Source organism: Echinops telfairi, unplaced genomic scaffold, assembly GCF_000313985.2.
Source record: "Echinops telfairi isolate 266 unplaced genomic scaffold, ASM31398v2 ScPeMD7_14;HRSCAF=57, whole genome shotgun sequence".
NCBI classification, from domain to species: Eukaryota; Metazoa; Chordata; class Mammalia; order Afrosoricida; family Tenrecidae; genus Echinops; species Echinops telfairi.
This window is the reverse complement of record NW_022103911.1, coordinates 7,097,303-7,106,946: the sequence shown is the minus strand read 5'-3', so window position 1 is coordinate 7,106,946 and position 9,644 is coordinate 7,097,303. Positions and strand designations below refer to the sequence as shown.

General features: G+C 41.1%; 1 pseudogene; it reads left to right on the top strand.

Annotated features, from left to right (window-relative positions):
• Positions 1 to 773: 773 nt before the first annotated feature.
• On the top strand, positions 774 to 1,883 carry LOC123521374 (annotated as a pseudogene).
• The last annotated feature ends 7,761 nt before the right edge of the window (positions 1,884 to 9,644 follow it).

The window sequence follows — 9,644 nt, the reverse complement described above, 5'->3', positions numbered from 1 at the left end:
GTTCCATTCTCTTCTTAGAAGACAGTTCCTTTTGTTCATTTACTTATTTATGAATTCAATACTACGGCATTTATTGACAATAGGTCCATGTAGCTGTTCTAGCTTCACCTCTGATTTACAACCAGTACTGCATTATCAGTTTAAAGTCACATTCTCCTTGTGAAACATCACCCTGCTCCAAATGTAATAAAGACACAGTAATTAGAGTTCAATATTCTTTTACATATTATCTCAGAGAGGAGAAAACAACGTGTGTAACCTCTCTTAAATAGAACAGGCAGTGGTCTGGAAACACGAGTATGAAAGAGAACCCAGACCTTGGATGCTCTATTAACAAGTAGGAGATACCACCTAACAAGACTCCTGCTCACTCTTTAACCCTTTTGATAGGATTATATGTCTGTGGGGCGTTAGGTAAGAAAAATGATTCCAGAGAGTGGACTAGCATGGAAGGCTAACGACAACCACTAAGTCTAAGGAAAATCCTGTAGCACAGCCAAAGCAAAGGAAGAGAGTGAATGTATCCATTATCGGCACTAGCTCAGGCTGACAGTCTGATTTGTGGCAATATTAATTGGGCAGCTCCTAACAAATTGCTGTGTACCTTTCACAACCTTAGCAAATGAGATGATATTAACAGCTGTGTTGTCTGACTTAACTAGAGTAAGTTATCAAGTCATAACGAAATGAGGAGGAGGAGGAGCTGCCATGATAACAAGCTCTGGAATGCAGAATGTTGATATGGGCTGAAATAAGCAAATGCTGGAAGGAACATGGAGCACGCGGTGACTATTGAGAAAGAAGCTGGACAGAAGCCAGGCTGCAGAATAGGCAATATTTTCCTCATGCATTTAAGGTCAGAAAAAGATTTATAGACTTCAAGATTGGCAAGAATCTTAGAAATTATCTAACCCAAGTGTATTAGGCTGGATTGTGTAGAGACACAAATCCAGTAACACAAGAAAGAACTTTATATCAAGAAGCAACTACACTCAGAAGGCACTCCAGTCCAGTGCAACTCAAGCCCATAGGGCCAATGGCAGCCTCTTCAGACTCAGGTACCTAACGTCAAAAAGTGAAGTGCCTTTTGGTTCTCTGAGCAGCACCATGGTGCCTTACAAAAGCTGGCAAAAAAGGAGCTGAGAAGAAAGTGGTTGATCCATTTTCTCAGAAAGATTGATATGATGTGAAAGCGCCAGCTATGTTCAATCTAAGAAATATTGGGAAAACACGTGTCACCAGGACTCAAGAAACCAAAATGGCATCTGATGACTTCCAGAGTCACGTTTTTGTGATGAGTCTTGCTGACCTGCAGAACGATGAAGTTGCATTTAGAAAGGTCAAGCTAATTACTGAGGCCATTCAAGGCAAAAACTGCCTGGCCAACTTCCATGCCATGAATCGTACAGGGGACAAAATGTGCTCCACAGTCAAACAATGGCAGACCACGATTAAAGCTCATGTTAAGGTTGAGACTCCTGATGGCTAGCTGCTTCATCTGATCTGTGTTGGTTTTCATAAAAACACAACAACCGGATTTGGAAGACCTCTAAGCCCAGCACCAACAGGTCTGCCAAATTAAAAATTAAAAAATTAAAATCATGATGCGAGAGGTGCAGCCAAATGACTTGAAAGAGGTGCCCACTTAATGGATTCAAGACAACATTGGGAAAGACAGAGAAAAGGCTTGCCTGTCTATTTATCCTCTCCATGATGTGTTCATCAGAAAAGTGAAAATGCTGAAGAAGCCCAAGTTTGAATTGAGAAGACCCATGGAGTTTCATGGTGAAGGGGTTAGTTTTGGAAAAACTCCTGGAGATGAGACAGGTGCTAAAGTGGAATGAGCTGATGGCTTTGAGCCACCAGTTCAAGAATCTGTTTAAAATTCAGACTTTTAATGGTGACAAATAAAAGATCTTATTTGTTAAAAAAAAATTTTTTTTAATAAAGTGAAGTGGGAAACAGCGAGATCACAAGCCAGTGAGTGCAGAATCCTATGGGAACATGGCAGGGCACCAGCAGCTACCAGGGTTAGGTGGTCCACAGGGGACCACCCCTGGAGGCAGACATGGAGTATCAGTGAGGTCCCAGGAAGAAGTCCCAAGGAGGAAGGTGAAGTTGCAGAAGAGAGCAGCTCCCAGAGTTTCTCACTCTTATAAAATCATTTATGACATCAAGGAGGTTTGATTAGGCTGGGACCTGATTGACAGGTTTGACCCCACCCCTAGCCAGGAATGTCTAGTTGACATAATCCCTAACTACCATGCCAAGTCTCTCTTTTTAACACATAAAGAAAATGAGACCCAGCAAACTCCTTACTTGCCCTGTGTCACATGAGTTTTCTTTATCTCCTGTTTAGATCGTTCCCATCATACTATTTTGGCCTCGTCCCCTTGAGCAGGGGCAGGGATTTTAGCCATCTAAACAGTCTTTGTATTCCATAAATTTCAAGAATTTCATAAATGCTTGTATAATGAGAATGTTATGAGTATAAACTCTAGCCCCTTAGGCGTCCTCCCTGTTAGTCAAGCATTCCTCCCAGTTCCCATAAACCACACAAAACAAGCAAATATTAATAAAACACATCACTCTTCATGGCTTTATGGAAGAAGTAAACGGGCATATGCTAGCCTGCTCTACCAGTAAAGTATTTTGTTGCTTTAAAGGTAAGGGGAAAGTCTTAAAAGCATCTCCTTTGAGGAAGTTAAAATTCATTGCTCGTGGAAGATAAAAGGCTAACCCATGAAACATACCGTGAAACAAACCCATCTGCTAATGGGACGGAAAACCTACATGGTATGTTTGATTCTTGCTCTGAGTTTGAAGCACGAAGATCAAAAGAAGGATCGATTTACAAAAGATGTCTGGGTAACGTCACATTTGGGTAACACAAATGTCCTTCATTCTCCCAGCAAATACTTACTGCACACCTGCCAAGCACTGCACGAAGCACTAAGGATATGGCAGTGGAAAGCCACGTCTCTGCTCTTCAACACCCAAACTGAAAATCACTGTCCTTCTGGCTACTTCTTCCCAGTCCCACCATGATCCAGTATCTCATGTTCACTCATATTTCTTTAATACCTCATTTCTCTTTACATGTGCATCTCAGTCCAAGGGCCCGCCATCTCACGCTTAAACCTGTTTCTACTTGATCTCCCATTCTTCTTCCAGTCTCAAACGTATACAATGGGACCCGGGTACTCAGCCGCATCAGTACTCGACTGCATCGGATTTGGACGCGAAATGTTGGGCAAATTTTGCATTGGAGCTTGAACAAAACATCAGAATCCAATCCGACGCCCGTGATTTTGCAAACAAAAGCAGTTCGTGTTTTGGTCACTCGGCATTAGTTGGCGTTGTTGGTACATGTTGGTTAAACCTTTTGCGCCTGTGTTCCAAGCGTTTTTGCTATAATTTGTTTTTCAGTTTTTGTGGCTTTGGGTACTTTTTTAGATTAAAAACATGTGTCCGAAGAACAAGTTTTTTTTTTAAAGAATCATCATGATAAGGAACTGGTTAACCATGTTATTGATATTGTTGATGGTAATTTAGTAAACCCTTTTAAAAAACAGTTAAGGAAACACCAAAAGCAGACCACATCAGACAGACTTTTTGTTTTTTTAAGAGAAAGCCAGCCAGGTCCTACTGAAAAAAAAGGCAAAGGAGGGGATTCCCCTTGCAAACAATGACCCTCTCCACACCTCCTCTCCACACTCGTGTCCACAGATCCAGATCCTCATCAATCTCAAGGTATGGGCCATACTGTAGTTGTTAAAAAGCTTTTTAATGTTGTGTTTCTTATTTAAATTATATTATTTAACTCTGAACTTACTTACTTTGCAATTTCTGTGTAATATATATAAAAAGACAAGGTTAGAGTGAAAACTTGGTAGTCGAGATTGTATTACTAATCCATTTTCAATTATTTCTTATGGGAAAAACTGATTCGGAACTCAACTGCATCGCATCTTGATGCTCCTTCTAGAACCGATTAGCATCAAGGTCTGGGGTTCTACTGTACAAAATGTGTCAGTTACACTGGAGATCCCCTTGCAGAGGGGTCTCTGGGAGGAGACGAGCCAGTCAGGGTGCGATGTAGCAACGATGAAAAATACAACTTTCCTCTGGTTCCTAAATGCTTCCTCCCCGCCCCCACTATCATGATCTGAATTCTACCTTGCAAGTCTGGCTAGACCAGAGGATGTACACTGGTACAGATAGGAACTGGAAACACAGGGAATCCAGGGCGGATGATCCCTTCAGGACCAGTGGTGTGAGTGGCGATACTGGGAGGGTAGAGAGAGAGTGGGCTGGAAAGAGGGAACCGATGATAAGGATCTACATGTGACCTCCTCCCTGGAGGACGGACAACAGAAAAGTGGGTGAAGGGAGATGTCGGACAGGGCAAGATATGACAAAATAATAATTTATAAATTATCAAGGGCTCATGAGGGAGGGGGAAGCGGGGAGGGAGGGGAAAAAGGACCTAATGCCAGGGGCTTAAGTGGAGAGGAAATGTTTTGAGAATGATGAGGGCAATGAATGTACAAATGTGCTTTACAGAATTGATGTATGTATGGATTGTGATAAGAGTTGTATGAGCCCCTAATAAAAAGATTTTTTTTAAATGTGGCAGTTACATAATCTGTCAATTTGTGAAGGGGTGGATTCTAGCCTGTCAATCAGGTCATAGCCAATGAAGCCTCTGTGTGGGCATGGCCTTCTCCTGAGGATTCTGGGAAGTCCTGTCTTCCCCCCTGGAGGTGGGACACACACTCTCTGTGAGATATTCCTGATGACAAGCCAGATGGAGCTATGCTAATGGGGCCAGAGCCCTGGAGCCCACACAATCACTGAGATGCTTCCACCACCACTAGATCCCCAAGACGTAAGACATTCCACCCACTGGCCTGTGATCTTCTTGCGCTTGGCATCATTGCATGTGTTGCATGAGTCTGATGAGCAATTTATAGACTGGGATCAGGCATCTGGGCTAATATCTGACTTATGGACTTGATCCAGACTGGATTGTTTTCTCAACATACAATTGCTCTTTTATATAAAGCTCTTTCTTATACACATATGAGTCTCCCTAGATTTGTTTCTCTAGTCCACCCGGAACTAACACAAATGACCAGATCATAAATTAAAATATCCTGATTTCTTCTGACTTGTTTAATTCTCAAAAAGTTTCAAATCCACATACCCTGGTTTAAACTATATGGATTGATAAGACCTGGCCTCCAAGTTCTGACCCCATCTCCTCTTTCCAACCTTAAATCAACAAGGAACACTAGTTAGAAGAAATATTAGACTGTATTAATATTTTGGCTTCATATACTATAAGTTTACATGAGGAAATGAGAAAAGAAATTCTTTCATTTTTGTGACATAAGTGCCTGAAAAATTATTTCAAATCAATGTAAGATAGATGTTCATCACCCCACAAAAAGCAATGTTATAATAAGGAGCTTCAATCTCAATTAAGACGCCCCCAAATTTTTGTGTTCTTTTTCAACAGTTTTATTTTTACATAATTCACACATCACACAATTCAATTGTCCACTCATATCAAGAAGAGTTGTACAGTCATTACCACAATCAACTTTAGAATAGTTTCTTCTTTCTTGTACTCATTGTTATTAGGGCCCCATCTCACCCAACCTCTCCTGCCATTGCCCGAAGAAACCATTAAGCTAGTTGGTGTCTCCATTGATTTACCTCTCCTGGATTTCATACACAGAAAAACAACCCCCCAAATAAGAACATAAAAACTAACAACAATAACAAAGTAAAACAGAGAAAAACCTCAATCAAAAAGAAAGTAGGAAATATTTAAAGTAGAACAAATTTAAAGTGGGCCAAAATGGAGGCTAGATGATAAGGTGTTAAGTTTTAACCTAAGTACATCCACAATAATCGACTTCCCAATGCATTCTGCATGGCAGCAAGACTATTCACATGCCTGGTGTATGATCAGAGGGGAATCCCTGAAGGCTTAATTCATGTGTACTTACTCTTTATTTTTCCTTTTCGCTTTTAAAACTGAAACAACTTTTAAATGAGTCAAAAGGGAGATAAAATAATAAGATACTACATTTTAACCAAACTATATCTACCAAGGGGAGCCCAGTGGTGTAGTAGTTATGCATCTGCAAGATCAGCAGTTCACCACCACCAGCTTCACCACGGGAGAAAGATAAGGCTTTCTACTCCCCTTAAGAGTTATAATCTCAAAACAAAGAGACCAACGATTCCAGGGGGGACAGGGAGACAGAGGTGGTAGGGAAAAGGGAAGAACAAGCCAACAAACCCAGGGACAAGGGAACAACAAGACAATTAAAATTAAGTCAAAAATGATAGTGGGACAGGGGTAAAGTAAAAGGAAATAGAGCAGTGGTTCACAATCTGTGGGTCATGATCCCTTTGAGAGTGGAACAACCCATTCACAGGGATCACCTGATTCATAACAGTAGCAAAATTACAGTTATGAAGTAGCAACAAAAATAATTTTATGGTTGGGGTCACCACAACTTGAGGAACTGTATTAAAGAGTCGCGACATTAGGATGGTTGAGAACCACTGAAATAGAGGAAAGAACTAAAAGGCAAAAGACATTTATAGAGGTATAAACATAGGCATGTAGATATGTAAATATATTAATATATAACTATAGGGATAGAGGTCTATGTACACATATTTATTGGTTAAGTATTAAGGTAGCAGGCAGACATTGGGCCTCTACTCAAGTCCTCCCTCAATGCAAGAACATTTTGTTCCAATAATCTGGCATTCTGTGATGCTCACCTTCCCTACAAAATCCCTAAAGAGAAAATTGGTGCATAAGCTAATGTGGTGAAGAAAGCTGATAGTGTCTGGCTATTACAAGATACAGCGTCTGGGGTCTTAAAAACTTGAAGTTAAACAAGCGACCATCTAGCAGGGAAGCAACAAAGCCCACATGGAAGGAGCACACCAACCTGTGTGATCACAAGGTGGCAATGGGATCAGGAGGAACAATTGCAATGATCAACATACAACCACCACCACCACCACCTACACACACAGGTGGACAAACAACAGAACCATGGGTGAAGGGAGACAGTGGATGGTGTAAAATATGAAAATAAAAATAATTTATAAATTATCAAGGGTTCACAAGAATAGGGGGAGGCGGGGGGAGGGGAAAAAGGAGGAGCTGATACCAAGAGCTCAAGCAAAAAGGAAATGTTTTAGAAATGATGATGGTAACATATGTACAAATGTGCTTGACCCAATTGATGTATGGATTGTTATAAGAGTCCAGAATAAAATGATTTATTAAAATATAATATTTTTAAAAGAATTACAATCTCAGAAACTCATTGGGGCAGATCTGCTCTCTCCTATAGGGTCACTATAAATCAGCATAATCAGCATAAACTCAATGCCAATGAGGGGTTATGTCTACCATAATGGACTTTACAATGCTGTCTGATAACAAACCTATTCACATCCCTGGACTATGATCAGAGGTGATTCACCAGAAGCCTAATCTATGTGTGGACCCTGCACATGGATTTTGACTTCCACTATCATTCATAGCCTTCTGCTAACCAGGTATTCATCATTTAATCTCTGAGACTATTCCCTCCTTCAGATTTGGATTTTAGTGTATTTACAATCCTTGGATCACATAGGCTGGCATGCTTCTGCCAAGTGAACTTAGTTGACAACTCACTTAGATGGCTGCTTGTTTGAAGACAAACCTTAAAACCCGAGACACTGTTGTTTCTGATAGCCTTGCATCTTGGTTTCTTCACCATACTTTGCTGTAGCACCCATCTCTTCAGTGATCTCTTCATAAAGGCAACCATCAAGCAGCGCCAAGGCATAAGAACGAGTTGTTCTTATATTGGTACAAATCCCAAATCCATTCATATAACCATTGTTTACCTATGTCTGGTTCACCTTAGAGACATCATTGTCATTTTATGTTAGAGAAAAGTATCAATCATCCCCCTGGCACATCACTTCCATGGCCATTGAGTCGATGCTGACTCATAGCAACCCTATGGGACAGGATAAAATTGCCCCTGTGCATCTCTAAGACTGTCGATCTTTACAGGAGTAGAAAGCCTCATCCTTCTCCCAAGAAGCTCGTCGGTGGCATTAAACTGCTGACCTTTGGGTTAGCAGCCCAATGCATAACAACTACACATTGATAATGTTGTTAGTTTAGCCAGTGCTATAGAATGCTAAACACTGTCAAGACTAAAGAGATAGCCTTTGGGGAGACTGGGAAATGACCAAACTTGGAGATAGTTATGAATACTGAGTAGTCTTTCCACGCCATACATGTGTTGTCTTAGTTGTCTAGTGCTGCTATAACAGAAATACGAGTGAGTGGCTTTAACAAACAAATTTATTTTCTCAGAGAATAGGAGGCAGGAAGTCCAAATTTAACACGTCGGTTCTAAGATAAGGCTTTCTCTCTGTGTCAGCTCTGGAAAAAGGACCCTTGTCTAGAGTTTCTGTTCCTGAGCAATCTTTTTGTAGCTTACTATCTCTCTTCTCCTATCTTTGCTTGCTGGAGCTCTGGTGTCGTAGTGGTTATGAATTGAGCTGCAATTCCACAAGGTCCACAGTTTGAAACCAGCAAGGCTTTCTACTCTCATAAATAGTCACAGTCCTTAAAATTCACAGCAGTAGTTCATTCTGTCCTATAGGGTCACTATGAGTCAGTATTGACTCAGTGGCAGTTTGACATCTTTGCTTGCTAGCTTTCACTTAATCTCATTATATCTCAAAAGATACATTCTGCACTACTCCCGCCTCATTAATATAACAAAACCAACCTATTTCCAAATGGAATTATAACCATAGGCATTTACACTATATATTTTTGAGGGACACAACTAAACCCACAACATGTGTAATATAACTTTTCTCACTCAGGGCCTACTTCTGTTCTTCTCCCACCCCTGGCTGGCTCCTCACCCAAACGCTGTTCTTTTAAACCACTGCCTGTACACTTAGGCAAGTTTTTGGCTTCTTCATAGCTTCTGCTTCTTCATAACTTTCCCATATGAACTCTTTAGCCCTTCCCTTAACACCAAAAATTTAAGTATCAGTTCTCACTGGAAACAATTCCTTCTTAATTTTCCCCCTAAGCAAGGTCCTTCCATCATCCAGAATTACGCACACAGAAGCTTGACCTTTCAATCATTTCACATCCTTCATCCATTCAGTCAACACATACTGCCAGTTCTACCTTTGATGCATGCATCCTGAATCCTGTCCACTTAGCTCCCTCATCACCTCACCACCCTAGTCCAAGCCACCATCATTCTTAGCTGTAGCAGCCTTCTAAACATTCTCCCCACTTCCACTCTGCTCCCCATCTCAGAGCCCATCTAAAGGATCACAACATCTAAGCCATGTTTTAAACGCAAAAATCAGATCTTGTTTCCCGGCTCCAAACCTCCCCCGGTTTCTCAGTGCACTTAAAATAAAATCCATAGCTCTAACTCATGTGGCTCTTGTCTATCTCTCCACCCTGAAGCCACTCCCATTCACAACCCCCAGACAGACATGTCAAGCTTATTTCTACTTCCGGGATTTACTCTTGTGGTCACCTTTCTCTGAGACACAGCACCTCC